Source organism: Bos mutus, chromosome 6, assembly GCF_027580195.1.
Source record: "Bos mutus isolate GX-2022 chromosome 6, NWIPB_WYAK_1.1, whole genome shotgun sequence".
Taxonomy (NCBI): domain Eukaryota; kingdom Metazoa; phylum Chordata; class Mammalia; order Artiodactyla; family Bovidae; genus Bos; species Bos mutus.
This window is the reverse complement of record NC_091622.1, coordinates 24,338,654-24,354,356: the sequence shown is the minus strand read 5'-3', so window position 1 is coordinate 24,354,356 and position 15,703 is coordinate 24,338,654. Positions and strand designations below refer to the sequence as shown.

Genomic DNA, 15,703 nt, shown 5'->3' with positions numbered 1-15,703 from the left:
GATGATTTCAATTTCTATTCTCTTCCCACACATACTTCTTAAAACTTCAACCTTTGAAATCTTCCCACATTTTTCTATCCAGGCAGTTCAACTTCATTTCTACACTTCACACCCAGAACCTCCACAGAGTGGGAAGCTCAGCTATCAGATTTGAGGAACTAGTCTTCTTTTGAAATAAAAACACATTCCAGTCTCAGGAAGTGGGTCATATCCTAGCAACAATAATGAGCTGAGACTGGGCACATCTGCCAAGGATGCTAAAGTGAAGTTCGATACTTTCCTAAACTACAGTTTTTAGATAATACACATATTAATTAAAACCCGCCTCTTGTAACACACATATTGCAAACAGTGGTACCACACTCAGCAAATAAGTGGGTTATACTGCAAAGCCAGCAAAAATCTCATCTGTGCCTCTTCTAATCAATCAAATCATCCAAACTCTTTGAGATAATTAAATGGCATTGCAATGGGAATAGCAATGTAGTGGCTGACAGTTTTTGTTTTAAATGCCTTTATTTCAGTTTTAGTTCCAAGAAAAATCCTATAAATCCTGAACTGTACTTACATTTATAATTTAAATGAACACATTAATGTACTGTATTATAAAAGCAGGATGAGAAGCCTTCTGATAGTATATTGCCAACACACTGAAGAAACTCTCTCCTTTATTACACACACAAACACATACACAGAGACATACACACAGGCCTTGAACAAGGGGGTACACAGATACCACAAAAACCTGATACTAGAGAAGTCTGCTTAAGATACAATCAAACTTAAAAGTTTTTGCACAGCAAAGGAAATCATAAACAACTCACAGAATGGGAGAAAATATTTTCAAATGATGTGATCAACAAGGAATTTTCTCCAAAATATACAAACAGATCAGCAGCTCAACTATAAAAAAAATTTTTTTAATGAGCAGAATACCTAAATAGACATTTATCCAAAAAAGTCATATAGATGGCCAAAAAGCACATGAAAAGATGCATAATATCACTAATTATTAAAAATAATTAAACAATATAAAGTCTATTTTATTAAGGTATATTTTACATATAAAATACACCCATTTTAAGTCTACAGCTTGAGGATTGGAAAATATGTATCCACATATAATCAACACCATAATCAAACTATGGAAACTTCTCTCATCTCAAAAAATTCCCTTTGTTGGCATTTCCCTTATGTTCTGGCTCAAGACAGCCACTGATCTAATTTCTTTTCTAATGCTTTATATAAATGGAGTCATAAAGTATGCATTCTACTATATATAGCTTCTTTTTTACAGCATAATGCATAATGTTTTTTCTGTTGCTTTTGTTGTATTAGTAAATTGTTCCATTTTATTTCTAAGTGGTATTCCTTTGTGTGACCATACCATAATTTGTTTGGAAGCTTTTGGCTATTATGAATAAATCTAATATGAACATTTGTTTACAGATCTTTGAATAGCCAGGACACATGTTTTCACTTGTCTTTGGTAAATGCATATGAATAGAGATGCTGTGTCATATGAGAAGTATACGTTTAATTTTTAAACTTTCTTTCAGGAAGAGTCTGCTAAATTGTTTTCCAAATTGCTACATTCCCACTAGCAGTGTATGAGAGCTCTAGTTTCTCCATATTTCCATCAACACTTGGCATTATCGGCCTTAGTAATTTTAGCTATTCCTTGGAGAAGGCAATGGCACCCCACTCCAGTACTCTTGCCTGGAAAATCCCATGGACAGAGGAGCCTGGTAGGCTGCAGTCCATGGGGTCGCCAAGTCGAAGACTGAGCGACTTCAGTTTCACTTTTCACTTTCATACATTGGAGAAGGAAATGGCAACCCACTCCAGTGTTCTTGCCTGGAGAATCCCAGGGAAGGTGGAGCCTGATGGGCTGTCGTCTTTGGGGTCGCACAGAGTTGGACACAACTGAAGCGACTTACCTCCTTACCTCATGGATATATAGTGATATCTTACTGCAGTTTTATTTTTTAGTCATAAATCCATGAAATTTATTTTTTAAATAAAAACGATAATGAAAAAATTAATACTGTGTGATGTCACTTATATAATGAATCTAAAAATGTTGAACTCATAGAACCAGAGAGTAGAATGGTGGTTACAAAAACTATGGGGTAGGGAAAATGGGGAAATGTTGGTTAAAGGGTACAAACTTTAAGGCATAAGATGAATATATCTTGGGATCTAATATACAGCATAGTGACTATAGTTAATAATACTGTATTGTATAACTGAAATTTACTAAGAGATTACATCTTAACTATTTTTACCAGAAACCAAAGCCCTATATACTATACACACACACACACACACACACACACACACACGCATACACACACACACACACACACACATATATATCATCATATTATGCACTCTAAATATTACGTACAAATTTTATTTGTCAATTATGCCACCACAAGGCTTCCCTGATGGCTCAGTGGGTAAAGAATCTGCCTGCAATGCAGGAGACAAAGGAGACATGGCTTCAATCTCTGGGTCGGGAAGATCCCCTGGAGAAGGTAGTGAAAACCCACTTCAGTATTCTGGCCTGGAAAAGCACAGGGACAGAGGAGACTGACATCCTACAGTCCATGAGGTCTAATAAAGCTGGACACGACCGATCAGCCAACACACAAGGCTGGAAAAGAAACTATAAACGCTGTTATAATCTATTAATTTCCTTAGAGGTTACCTTCCATACTGCTTTAGTTTCTATCACTGGAGTTTTAAGTTTGCATTTTCCTGATGATTAAATGATACTGAGTATCTTTTCCTGTGCGTATCAGAAAATCGTATTATCTTCTTTTGTGAATTGTCTTTTCATAATTTTTTTCTGTTTCTCAGTAGATTGACTTCTTTTTTTTTTTTTTTGAGTCTCCTTTATGTCCTAGATATAAGCCATTTGTCAGACAAATATAATGTAAGTATTTTCTCCTATTCTTTGGCTTTGCATTTTCAGCTTATTAATGTTCATTTGAAGAGCAGAATTTTTAGTTTAGATAAAGGTTGACTTACCATATTGTCTTTAATTTGGGCCTTAGGGGCCTTGTCTAGGAAGTCTTTACCAACATTAAAGAATGCAAATGTTATAGGTCTGGATTAAATGTTTAAGGTTATGACACATTTAGAGTAGCAGTATGAGGTAAATGTTGAGCTTTGCTTTTTCTGCACATTAAATTCTAGAATAATTTGTTGAGAAGACTGTCCTTTCCCATTGAATTATTGTGGCATCCTTGTCAAAAACAGTTGACCATATTTTCATGTGTCTATACAGGGAAAGCATACATTTAATTCTTTCTGTAATCTCTATTTTGTTTAATTGATTAAATTCAATTCATAGGTCAGTTCTAAACAGTCTTGATTTGAAATAAGTCTTTAAACCCAGTAGTGTGAGTCTTCCAGTTTTATGCTTTTAAAAAATATTTTAACTATTCTAAGTCCATTTTATTTATCCATATAAACATTGGAATCATCGATTTCTACAAAGAAGAAAACTAGATTTGTTCTAAAACTGTAATAAATCTGTAGATAAATTTGAATAGAACATCTTAATAATATTGTCTTTTAATCCATGATTTACTATGCTTTAATTTCCCCTAGAAATTTGCCAGTTTTAAGTGTACAGCTGCTGCTGCTGCTAAGTCACTTCAGTCGTGTCCGACTCTGTGTGACCCCATAGATATCAGCCTACCAGGCTCTCCAGCCCCTGGGATTCTCCAGGCAAGAACACTGGAGTGGGTTGCCATTTCCTTCTCCAATGCATGAAAGCGAAAAGTGAAAGTGAAGTTGCTCAGTCATGTCCAACTCTTAGCGACCCCATGGACTGCAGCCTACCAGGCTCCTCCGTCCGTGGGATTTTCCAGGCAAGAGTACTGGAGTGGGGTGCCATTGCCTTCTCCATTAAGTGTACAGGGAGTGAACTTATTTTGTAAACTTTATCCTTCAGAGTCTTATATTTCTGGCAATGGTGTAAATGGTATATGTTAATTTTCATTTTTTTGGCTACTAAGTAATTCAGTTGCTTCTGTATATTGATCTTATATTCTGCAACTGTTCACAAATTAACTTCCTAATTTTGGTAGCATTTTTGGATATCTGCTGGGATTAATGCATGACTTTGTCATCTTTGTTTATAAAGGAATAATAAAATGGCCCCTGTTTTAACTATATCTAGGAACACAATGCTTTCACTCCTTTTATAGATAAGTAAATTGAGATTAGAAAGACAGAGTGGTAAAGTGATGAAGAGAAAGGATTTGGGATTTAGGGTGGAATCCAAATTTTTACCGTTTACTAGTTGTACAACCTTGGGTAAGCTATTCTTCTGTCTTGGTTTCTACGTATCTAACATAAATATGGTGATGCTGATAAAAAATAATAATACAAGTAATAATTTAATATTAGAAATTGTGTATTACTACTGTTGTTCTATTACCTGAGATAATGAATGTGAAGGTTTTAGCACAGTGCCTGGACACAGTGACAGGCTTTAGCACAGTGCCTCAGACACCAACCAATGATACTTGGGTAGACTTCTGAATTCAAGTTTAGGAATGTAATATTGATGGACAAGATAGGTTTTTTCCCATTATTTATCAAAACTGTTTTTCCTTTAAAAAGTACCCAGAACAGGAAAAATGTGTATTCAAGCCCATAGGATAAATCCCCTTGAAGAAAGGACAAAGTAAACTTATTCAAGGATACATGAGAAGTCTTATTTGTGGGGAAATTTTGACTGGAAGATTTGTAGGTAATGTGTGATATATTCTCAGTTCAGGGTCCCTACTAGTTAATTAATCCCAATGATGTATATCTTTAATTCTAGGCAATAATGAACAAATTCATAGTTCTTAGACTGTCACTCAAAGCACAAGTTTTAAAAGACTTATCCACTTTTCTTTTTAGAACCCCATAAAATCTCGAATGATCACAAGAAGGGCTTTGTAGAGAAAAACTAGGAAAAGCTAGCATGCGGTTTATCATTGTCCAAAGATGATCCTCAAGATCTATCAGATTGCAAGGGGATATTTCAGCTCAGTCAGGGGGAATTTAGAAGTCTTTCTCTGCTGGCTGATCACAACCAGGGTGTCAGCCAACAACATCCGCTTATTCTCAGATGACAGCAGTTAATTAGCTCTTGTTTCTGTTTTGACTACTGACAGACTTAAATTATATTCATATTGTCGTGCAGAACAAATGCATAGAAAGGTTTGCCTTTGATCTAAATCATATAATTAAAACACATATGGCTAAAGATAATTTTGGCTTGAAAACCAAATATCCTATTTCAACAGAAGTTCAAGTTGACTTATAAAAATGCAGACATTACCTCTGAGATTGACATTACAAAATGTCCTGAATATCTCTGCAAATTCCTCAATCCTCTTATCACTTTGACTTTTTAAAGATTTAACGCTATAGTTGTAAGTATAAATCATGTTCTTTATGTATAATTCTTGAACTAGAATAAATTTCATCCTTTCATTATGATTAAAAAGCTTTCCCTTTTCCTGATCCTTATAAACTCTCTCCCAACAATCCTTATTAAAGGTCAAGAAAATGATTTTTATAAAAGCCAGAATAACATATCACTTGTAGTAATTTAAATTGCAGAAGAATTTGTACCTTTTTGCTGAGGACCTCTGTAAAGCATTCTAGGGGTGTTGGGATATTTTCCTTTTAAAGACAAATGCTCCACGCTTGGCATGCTCTAGCCACTCTTGCACCCATCTGAAGACTTCTAGAGTAGAGTTGAGCATGGGCAAAGCACCTCTCAAGGGAAAGTGTATGCATTGGAGATCTTTGCCTTTTTCTATACTCTATTTGCCTTCCCAGGTGGCGCTAGTGGTAAAGAACCCACCTGCCAGTACAGGAGACATAAGAAACACGGGTTTGATCCCTGGGTCAAGAAGATCCTTTGGAGGAGGGCATGGCAACCCACTCCGGTATTCTTGCCTGGAGAATTCAATGGACAGAGGAGCCTGGCGGGCTACAGTCCATAGAGTTGCACAGAGTCGGACACGACTGACGCGACTTAGCACACACACATACCCTCCTGCTTTCTTTTACTTTTTTTACTTCATTTTTCTTCTCAAAGAAACATAAAGAGACACCAGTCAGAAATACAAATATGTTTTCTGATTTCCTTGATTAGAAGCTGCCCAGATATTGAGAGGTGAAAACCAAAATGATTATTTACATAATCCTTAATGCTGACCATTTTAAAATACACTGCAAAAAAATCAATTGTAAAAGGTAGGTTTAAATAGGCTCTTCTTTCTCCACTAAATTGTCCTCTTTTCACTAAGATAATTTAACGCTGAAATAAGCTTGTTGTGTACTCAGTTGCTTCAGTCATGTCCAACTCTTTGTGACCCCATGGACTATAGCCCGCCAGGCTCCTCTGTCCATGGGATTCTCCAGGCAAGAATATTGAGTGAGTTGCCATGTTCTCCTGCAGGGGATCCTCGTCTCCTGCATTAGCAGGTGGATTTTTTACCTGCTGAGGCATTGGGAAATCAGTTTATGTAATCATAAAATTTACAGAGCTGCCACTGTCAATTTGTGCATTCCACAGCTTTCCAATGGACTTCAAGCAACATGATGTTTTGATCCCTTGTGTCAAGGAGTGGTCAAGGTTAATCCATCAGCTTTCAACTTTCAACTGAACAATATACCCCAATGGAATGGTAGCTATAATCATATGGTATTTTTAGGAAAGTGATACTCTGAAAAATAATATCATAATTATGTATTTATGAAATGTTGATATAAACTGGAGATTTAACAATGACTGCTAGAACAAATCATTATATTTCTAAAAGAAATAAAATATGCACAGAGAGAGTATCAATCAAATGATGTATGAAAAGTCTCAGTCTTGTTATCTTCTTAATGAATGCGGTACAGAGTGTCATAAATGCCCTTACATCCTTGTTACATACTGTGAATTACAAAGAGAAATACCAAAGAGATGGTAAATTGACTTCCCATGAACAGGGTCTAGTGTGTGAATCCTTTGTCCCTTTCTCACTTCTTAGATGCCTTTCATTAGTGAGCTCTCATATTCTAATAATCAATCCCCAAATACTCATAATTATGGGAAGACAATACTATTGCATTTTCAGTCACATTATGATATTTTTAGTGTGTTGAGTACAGTAATTATTTATTAACAGCAACATATGAAAGTACAAATAAAATATCTTTATGTACAAAGTGGCAAGGCAGGATTTTGACCCAATATTTAATAATACAGTTGTGAATTTCCCCTGTGTTAACATAGTGGAAAACAATAAATACAAACATTAGGTAATATAAGAACAATAAAAAAGTAGAAAAGTCTCCGTGGATGAAAACTGTTGGTTCTGAAAACTTTAAATTGAAGGGACAGATTTCATCAGTGAAACCACCTGCTGGTCTGTCAGGTTAACTGCTCACAGATGTCCCTCCTAAAATCCACTCTCCTAGGAACACAGTATTCCTATAAAATGCGGTAATGCACTTCTTCACATCCTAAAGGATAGGGGAGCCGCATGATTCTTTCTGATTCTATTAGATTACTGCATGTCATCTGGACATCACTTCATTGGGACAGGTGACTGGCGAGCAGGATTGGCAGTCAGGATTGATTCCACAGGGCTTTCTCCCGATGGAGCATTGAAGCTGAAGAGTAAGCCTGTTGGGGGGAAACAAACAAGTTCAGATTACAAGAAAGGGAAGGAGCAGAGATGCTGGAGGAAGACCATCGCTTGGTAAGAAATGTTAGTGACCAGCTGAATTTTTCCACCCAGTAGAGTCACTGAAAGGGCTTCCCTGGTGGCTCAGACAATAAAGAATCTGCCTGCAACGTGGGAGACCTGGGTTGACTCTGGGATTGGGAAGGCCCCCTGGAGAAGGGAATGACAACCCATTCCAGTATTCTTGCCTGGAGAATTCCATGGACAGAGGAGGCTGGTGGGCTATAGTCCATACAGAGGTTGCGAAGAGTCAGACACAACTGAGCAACTAACACACACACATATAGAGTCACTGGAATGTCCCAGAAGCACTTCAACCTCAACAAGTCTGAAAAGAAACCCACTAGAGTGCCTCCCAAACCTATTCCCTCTTGCTCAGTAGTTCCAACCTTTTCTCTTTCCTCCACAATCCATGCAGACAATCAAGCTACAAGTGCAGCCATAATCTATACCCCTAATAGTCCTTACCCACAATGCCTACATTCACACAATCACCACCTCTGGAGAATTTTATTTTCCAGACACTTCTCTATTCCATACTGCTGCTTCATTTCCATTCCAGCTACAGACTTGGGATAGTCAGAACTGCAATAGCCCTCTGACTTCTCTGCTTCTAGTCTTATCACTCTTGAATTGATCTTCCACATTAAATACTCAGTGATGTGTTTCAAGCACAAATCTCACCATATTCGTCTTCTGATTAAAACACTTCGCTGTACCCAATTATTAACGGGACATCATTCAAGGACTGTTGCTTGGGGTAACAATGTTATGAAATTTATTGGCAACTTTCATGCTTTGCTGCTGTGTACTGGGGAGGAGAATGAAGGGGCACTCTCCACCTCTCCTTCACAGGAAGGCTTTAGCTTATTACTTTGGGTTTTCTCATTTGCAGTACAGAAACAACTGTCTGTGTTGGTCTGAAAAGGAACAGAAGCCTGAAGTTTCTGTGCTTTAATTGGGAAAGGGGCACACGCCCCCCACATCGAAGGCTTAGGTGCCCTTTCATGCTGCTGGTGGCAATGCCGGTGGTTTGCTGGAATCTGGGAGGAGAATGATACGGTGGGGTTGGGGGTGGGCAGGGGGACCAGGGTGGAGACTTGCATTTTACTCCCTCGTGGTGTGGTTGATGGAGGCAGGGCCTTTGGTAGGAACCAGTGCACTGCTGCCTTGCCTGGGAGAAAGATGGACACTAGTTGCCATGGTTTGGGGGATGCTTTGAAGAGCCAAGAGTGGACAGAGGGTCCATGTCAAGCCTTAGTCTGCGGAAATGACTGTAAAGCAGGGCATTTCTTTTTTTTTTTTTTTTTAAAGCAGGGCATTTCTAATGTCCTTCCAGAGTACTTGTGGCCGACAGATGGTCCAGCCCAGGCAAGAGCATGGTGTAATTCTAGAAGAAGTACAGTGATTACTGGGATGACTGAGAAACAGTCCCCACTCTCAGATTTTGGACTAATTTCCTGGGTGTGTTCTACATTCAAGGTCAGAGAGTCTCTCGAAATGAATAAATGGCTTCTTGACGGCATTAATAAAAAGGAAATAATCTGATTTTATTCTGCTTAGGAAAAGAAAGCATTTCATTCTCTCCATGTGGAGTCCTGTACACTGTAGCTTAGCCAACCCCTCTTATGATCCGGTACCCTCAACTGCTTCACCCTCACTCATCAGCCCTGCTGGCACTGAGCTCTATCTTCTAGAACTGTGCTTCCCACATTATCTATGGACCAGGTTGGCTTTTTTAAACATCTCTAATCAGTTGCAAACTGGTATTTTTTAAAATAAAATCACATGAGTAAAATGTTGAAGCAATATCAGATCGCTATAACAATTTTAAATGCTTACACTCAGAGGCTGTACTTAATCTCATTGTGGAACAGAATCAACGGTTCACTGACTCTGCAGCATATACAGAAAGAACAGCTCTAGGGTAAACAGTTTTCTATAAAATTTTCCATACCCCATGCAGTTTCACAATTCTTTGCATTTACACATGCTGCTCCCTGTGTCTAGAAAAACCTAGGCCACTTTTTTCTTATCCTGTAAATCTCAACTTAAATACTAAATTCTCTGAGAAATTTATCATTAAACTTCAAGGTACTATGGCTATCTTTACATAAAGTGAAAGTTACTTAGCCATGTCTGACTCTTTGTGACCCCATGGACTGTAGCCCACCAGGCTCCTCTGTCTGGGATTCTCCAGGCAAGAATACTGGAGTGGGTTGCCATTCCCTTCTCTGGGGTATCTTCCCGAGCCAGGGATTGAACCCTGGTCTCCCACATTGAGGGCAGATTCTTTACTATCTTATTTACCATATTCTGCTAAAATGATCTTATTTGTATATCTTGCCACGAGTCTAAGCTTCTTCAGGACAGCAACCATGTCATGTTCCTCTTAATATCTGGTCTAGTACTTAGCAGAGTAAGATTTCTGTCGCTTTTTTCTTCAACTGAACCATAATCCTCTGTAGGTGAGCTTCCAAGTGAAGCTAAGTGTTTGCACCATAGATCAGCTAGGTAAATATTCTGATTTGTGTGAGTAGGATAATGGTCAGGATTAATGTGGCACTGATAATTTTTTCTCCTTAAAGATCAGAAATCAACAATAGGAACAAACTGGGGTTGTCATCAGAGTGTATTCCACATTGACAGTCTTTCTCAAGAAACAGATTTTGCTTGCTTCATTAATGATTTTATTCATTAGTTGATGTTCCAGTTTGAATGTCTATACAATACCAGCATAAACTTTCTTTCCAACATTATAATCCCTCTAAAACTCAGTGTGCCAGCTTCAATGATAATACAAAACTTTATGGTCATGGAATCTTTCACAACCCTAAATATTGTATATTTGTGATTCTTTAAAAAAGTAATGATCACTTTAATAATAAAATATCATGTTAGATTCTTTAACCATATCAACAGTACTTTATAAACAGAGGAGCACAATGGTTTTAGGAGAAAAGACCTTTCTGTCCTGGTTTTATGGATGTTGAACACAGTGTAAAGCATTATAAAGAAATTCGTTCAGGGCTATAGACTAGGATTGGAAAATAAATCTCTTTTTACTTGTGATGTTTTCTTTCTAGCCCTCATCATTCATTTTAAATGTAAGAAAAATAATTGAAAAACATATTAAGCTCTTCTGGAAGTTCATGAAGATGCTTTTAGATTATCAAGGGTATCATTTAGAAAATTACAAAAGTACAGTGAATTATATCTGGGAGAAAAGTAGAAACGGGTAATATTCCATTTTGTTGAGGATCTGTGGGAAGAGACTTTCATACAAGTTACTGGTCTTGCTTATTCCTGGTTCTTTATTGATCCGAGATTCCCCTCATATCTTAAATGGGTAGGTGACTCACAGCAGAATGGACAGGGGAACTACTGGCAAGGGAGTGACCAGGTGGCAGCCAGTCCCCTGCCTTCTACAGCATAGGATTGGTCTCAGAACAATTAAAAGGACTTCTGTTCAATTCTAAAATTGTTTTCCCTCTCATTTAAGATTTATCTTGGACACTGTTGCTGTTTAGTTACTCAGTAGTGTCCGACTCTTTTATGACCTCATGGACTGTAGCCCTGCCGGGCTCCTCTGTCTATAGGATTTCCCAGACAAGAATGCCGGAGTGATTTGCCATTTCCTTCTCCAGGGGATCTTTCCAACCCAGAGATTGAACCTTTGTCTCTTGCATTGGCAGGCAGCCCTATATCTTGGACATGTTTCAGTTTGTTTCAGTTCAGTTCATTTCAGTCACTCAGTCATGTCCGACTCTTTGCAACCCCATGGACTGCAGCGTGCCAGGCCTCCCTGTCCATCACTAACTCCAGGAGTCTACTCAAACTCATGTTCATCGAGTCAGTGATGCCATCCAACCATCTCATTCTCTGTTGTCCCCTTCTCCTCCCTCCTTCAATCTTTCCCAGCATCAGGTTTTTTTTTTTCAAATGAGTCAGTTCTTCAAATCAGGAGGCCAAAGGAGTTTCAGCTTCAGCATCAGTCCTTCCAAGGAATATTCAGGACTGATTTCCTTTCGGATGGACTGGTTGGATCTCCTTGCAGTCCAAGGGACTCTCAAGAGTCCTCCAACACCACAGTTGGAAAGACATGTTTATGTGCAATTAAAAAATTATCTTGAGAGTTATTTGTTTTTGTTAGCTGTGTAATGTCATCAATAGGATGAAAAATAATTTATTTGAAATTTCCATACCATTAGACACACTGTTTCTAAACATTTGCTGCTATTCTCTGTATACTAATTTCTAATAATATTTCAATAATTTCCTTATGAGAATTTCCTAAAGTGAAGTTACTAGGTGACAAATGTGAAGATTTTAAGTCTCTTAGCTAATATTACCAAACTGCTCTTCAAAAAGATTAATCCAATTAATCCAATTTATGCTGTCAAATGCAGCATATGAAATTATCTGTTTCACCAGTATGATTTTTAAATACTGGAAAAATAAAGCTCAATTAAATTGAAGGTTATAATTTTATATTACCATTTCTATTTTCTCCTCTATGAATTGCCTGTTCATGGCCTTGGATCATTTAAAAATTTTCCAGTTTGTATAAATGTCTTTGGGTATTTAGAATATTAATTAATTGGTCTCGTATTTATGGCAAGTGTTTTCCAATTTATGGTTTTCTTTATGACACGTTTGAAAATTTTAAGTCATGATGTAGTAGAAATTTCTGTCTTGGAAATTGAATTTTCTTGTATTGTTTCATGGTTTGAAAATTCTTAATCAGACACATAATAAAACCTAACTAAATTTTCTTCTACTGTCTTTCTTTTACATTAAGTTCTTTATACATTTCCCCCATATAGATATGGCCTTCCCTGCTGGCTCAGATGGTAAAGAATCTGCCTGCAGTGTCATAGACCTGGGTTTGATCCCTGGTCAGGAAGATCCCCTGGATAAGGGAATAGCTTACCCACTCCAGTGTTCTTCCCTGGAGAATTCCATGGACAGAGGAGACTGGTAGGCTATAGTTCATGGAGTTGCAGAGTCAGACACGACTGAGCGACTAACAGCAACGTATAGATAACATTATAGCTCAGTTGGTAAAGAATCTGCCTGCAATGCAGGAGGCCCTGGTGCAATTCCTGGGTCAGGAAGATCCACTGGAGAAGGGATAGGCTACCCACTCCAGTATTCTTGGGCTTCCTTTGTGGCTCAGCTGGTAAAGAATCTGTCTGAATGTGGGAGATCTGGGTTCAATCCCTGGGTTGGGAAGATCCCTTGGAGAAGGGAAAGGCTACCCACTCCAGTATTCTGGCCTGGAGAATTCCATGGACTGTATAGTCCACGGGGTCACAAAGAGTCGGACACAACTGAGCAACTTTCACTTTCATAAATAATATTAGCTAATGATCCTTCACACTCATTATTAACCAGTTTTTTTTTTCAGACTATTTGTTGGCATCAATAAGAAAAAAGATGTTGCTTTCCTGCTCTGCATTTTTGTGTAGAAATTCTGACCTAAGTAGAAGTTCTATATAACAGCAAATCAATTCCTTTAGCTATGTCACCCTGTCACTCCTAATTAATCATGAGAAAATCAATCTAAGAAGAAGATAACAAAGCATATTTGCACTGTAAAAGGGCACAAATATGTATAGAAATACATACAGCTAATATATTTCTAAAATTTGAAACTTAACAAAAGTTGTTTTGCACTAATAGCCATTTTGAGGGTGATATCAGCTAAGTAAATTATACAGGGAAAGTTTAAACTAAAATAATCATTTTCTTATTCTGAAAAATTATGGTTCCTAAATGTAGCAATAAATATGCAATGAAAGGATAATATTTTATGAAACTCTTACTGACCTTCCTCTTGCTGACATGAAGGTCTCAGATTTTAGAACTAGACTGAAGTGATGAAGTGTATCAATCATGCCATGTAGTTTTAAATCTTTTTATCTTAATTATTTTCTTATTTCTTGTGTGTGCGTTTATGTTCTCACTAGACAAACTTCACAGAGAGGGCAATGATCATAGATGAAAGGTATTCTGGAATTCCATTAAATATAATACTCTGCACTAAATAAATGATCATTATATGAAGCAGCAGGCTTTAAATACATCTAGAAATTTATACTGAGATGAACATTTTTAACATGAGTTAATGTGTCCATATAAGTGTTTGCTGTTACCTACAGATCCAAAGACTTCTCAGCTTCTTTTTTCAACTTCTAGTTCAAATGCATGTGCTAAGTTGGTTCAGTTGTGTCTGACTATTTGTGACCCTATGGACTGTAGCCCAGTCTTCCCTGGTGGCTCAGTGGTAAAGAATCTGCCTGCAATGCAAGAGCCGAAGGAGACACGTGTTCCATTCCTGGGTTGGGAAGAGCCTCTGAAGGAGGGCGGGGCAACCCACTTCAGTGTTCTTGCTTGGAGAACTCCATGGACAAGGGAGCCTAATGGGCTACAGTTCATGGGGTCTCAAAAACTCAGACATGACTGAAGCGTGTCCGTGACACACAGCCTGCCAGGCTCCTCTGTCCACAGGATTCTGCAGACAAGAATACTGGAGTGGATTGTTATTCCCTCCTCCAGGGGATCTTCCCAACCCAGGGATCAAACCCACGCCTCCTGTGTCTCCTGCACTGCAGGTGGATTCTTTACCCATGAGCCACAAATGTATCCTATTTATCTTGAATTTCTGAGCCGATATTTGATTTCTAGTTGATACTTTAGAAAGCAATTACTGGTTACTACATTTAAAGTTCAATGATTCAAGAGAAATAAAATGAAAAAGGGTAAGACAAATAGACAATAGAATTGACCAATGTCAAGCATGTTTCTTCCCATTACTTTCATCTTTACTCTTCAGAACATTGTTATATAATTTCACAATTACTCAGAAAGGCAACAGAAATTATTTACTTCTGCAAATCCAAAGACAAGAGATTAGAGGCTAGGGATATTTTTAAAGTACAAAAGTGGAAAGGAACGGGAATTGGGTGATAATTCATTTTGTTGAGCTTGTTTGGATCAGCACTCATCCTTATTTTCTGTACAGAGACTGTATTGAGGCTGCCTCCTATATAGAGACTTTTCTTTCTTTTTCTTTCCAACTGAATACTTCATCTTCCTCCAAAGTGGACAATTAGTTACCAAGATTTGAGCATGTTGATAATCTGGAAGGCATTGTTTTTCAATAGGCACAGGATTGCAAAGGAACCATAGCTGGTATGGAAGGAAGCTTTCCATGCACTGGTGAGGGCTTGAACACATTCTCCGTGAATTTCTAACTTCTCAGCTTCTAGAATCTTGCATCTGAAAGAGCTTCCTCTCTCATCCTAACCTACCTTTTGCTGCCTAGAGAAGGATGAAGTTCTGACCCGGATATATATGTCTGGATGATACTCCTTTGTGTATGTCTCCTGCTCCTAGCCAAAGAAGCATCATTTACTCAGTAAACACTGGCTGAGTATCCATAACAGCATTGAACTTGTGCTAGGAAGTAGACCTAGGTAGTGGACATAACAGTGATATACTGCCCTCCCCTGGACACTACCCAGAGTGACTACCATTGCGGTCAGGCCAATGCAGGGCATATACCTATTTGTCCTTTTGTTTTTTTCACCGTTAGTTACCAAAAAGTAAATTTTTCTGCAGATTCTAAAAATTATAAGACACTGTGAGGGCATGTACTTAATGTTTCTTGTGAAAACTAAAGTCAGAAGAAAATTTTCTTATGCAATTGTAGAAAGGCAAAAGACCATCCTATGCTAAGCCGGAAAGGTCGACTCCAGCAGGCCTGAAATCGGCCTGAGTTGTTTTACTGCAGTAAGACATACACTTGCATTGCATGGACTCCTGGTCAAAGCATGGCTCACACAGAATGACAGTTGCTCATATCCAGAGGTTTGAGAGCTTTCAATTATTCATTGATTAACAATGAGTGTAATGAGACTGAAGACTTTGCACTGGTC

The 15,703-nt window shown here is 38.0% G+C and overlaps 1 protein-coding gene and 1 long non-coding RNA gene across 6 annotated transcripts in view; one reads left to right on the top strand and one right to left on the bottom strand.

Moving 5' to 3' along the window:
- LOC138988214 (uncharacterized) overlaps positions 1–15,703 on the top strand; it is a 138,081-nt gene that overhangs the window by 106,984 nt on the left and 15,394 nt on the right. The window lies entirely within an intron of this gene.
- The window catches only part of EMCN (endomucin), a 132,407-nt gene continuing 120,034 nt past the window's right edge, over positions 3,331–15,703 (bottom strand). For all 4 annotated transcript variants that reach the window (XM_070372097.1, XM_070372098.1, XM_070372096.1 and 1 more), the window contains one exon: positions 3,331–7,699. The gene's annotated coding sequence lies outside the window, so the exon portion shown is untranslated. The remainder of the gene's footprint in view (positions 7,700–15,703) is intronic.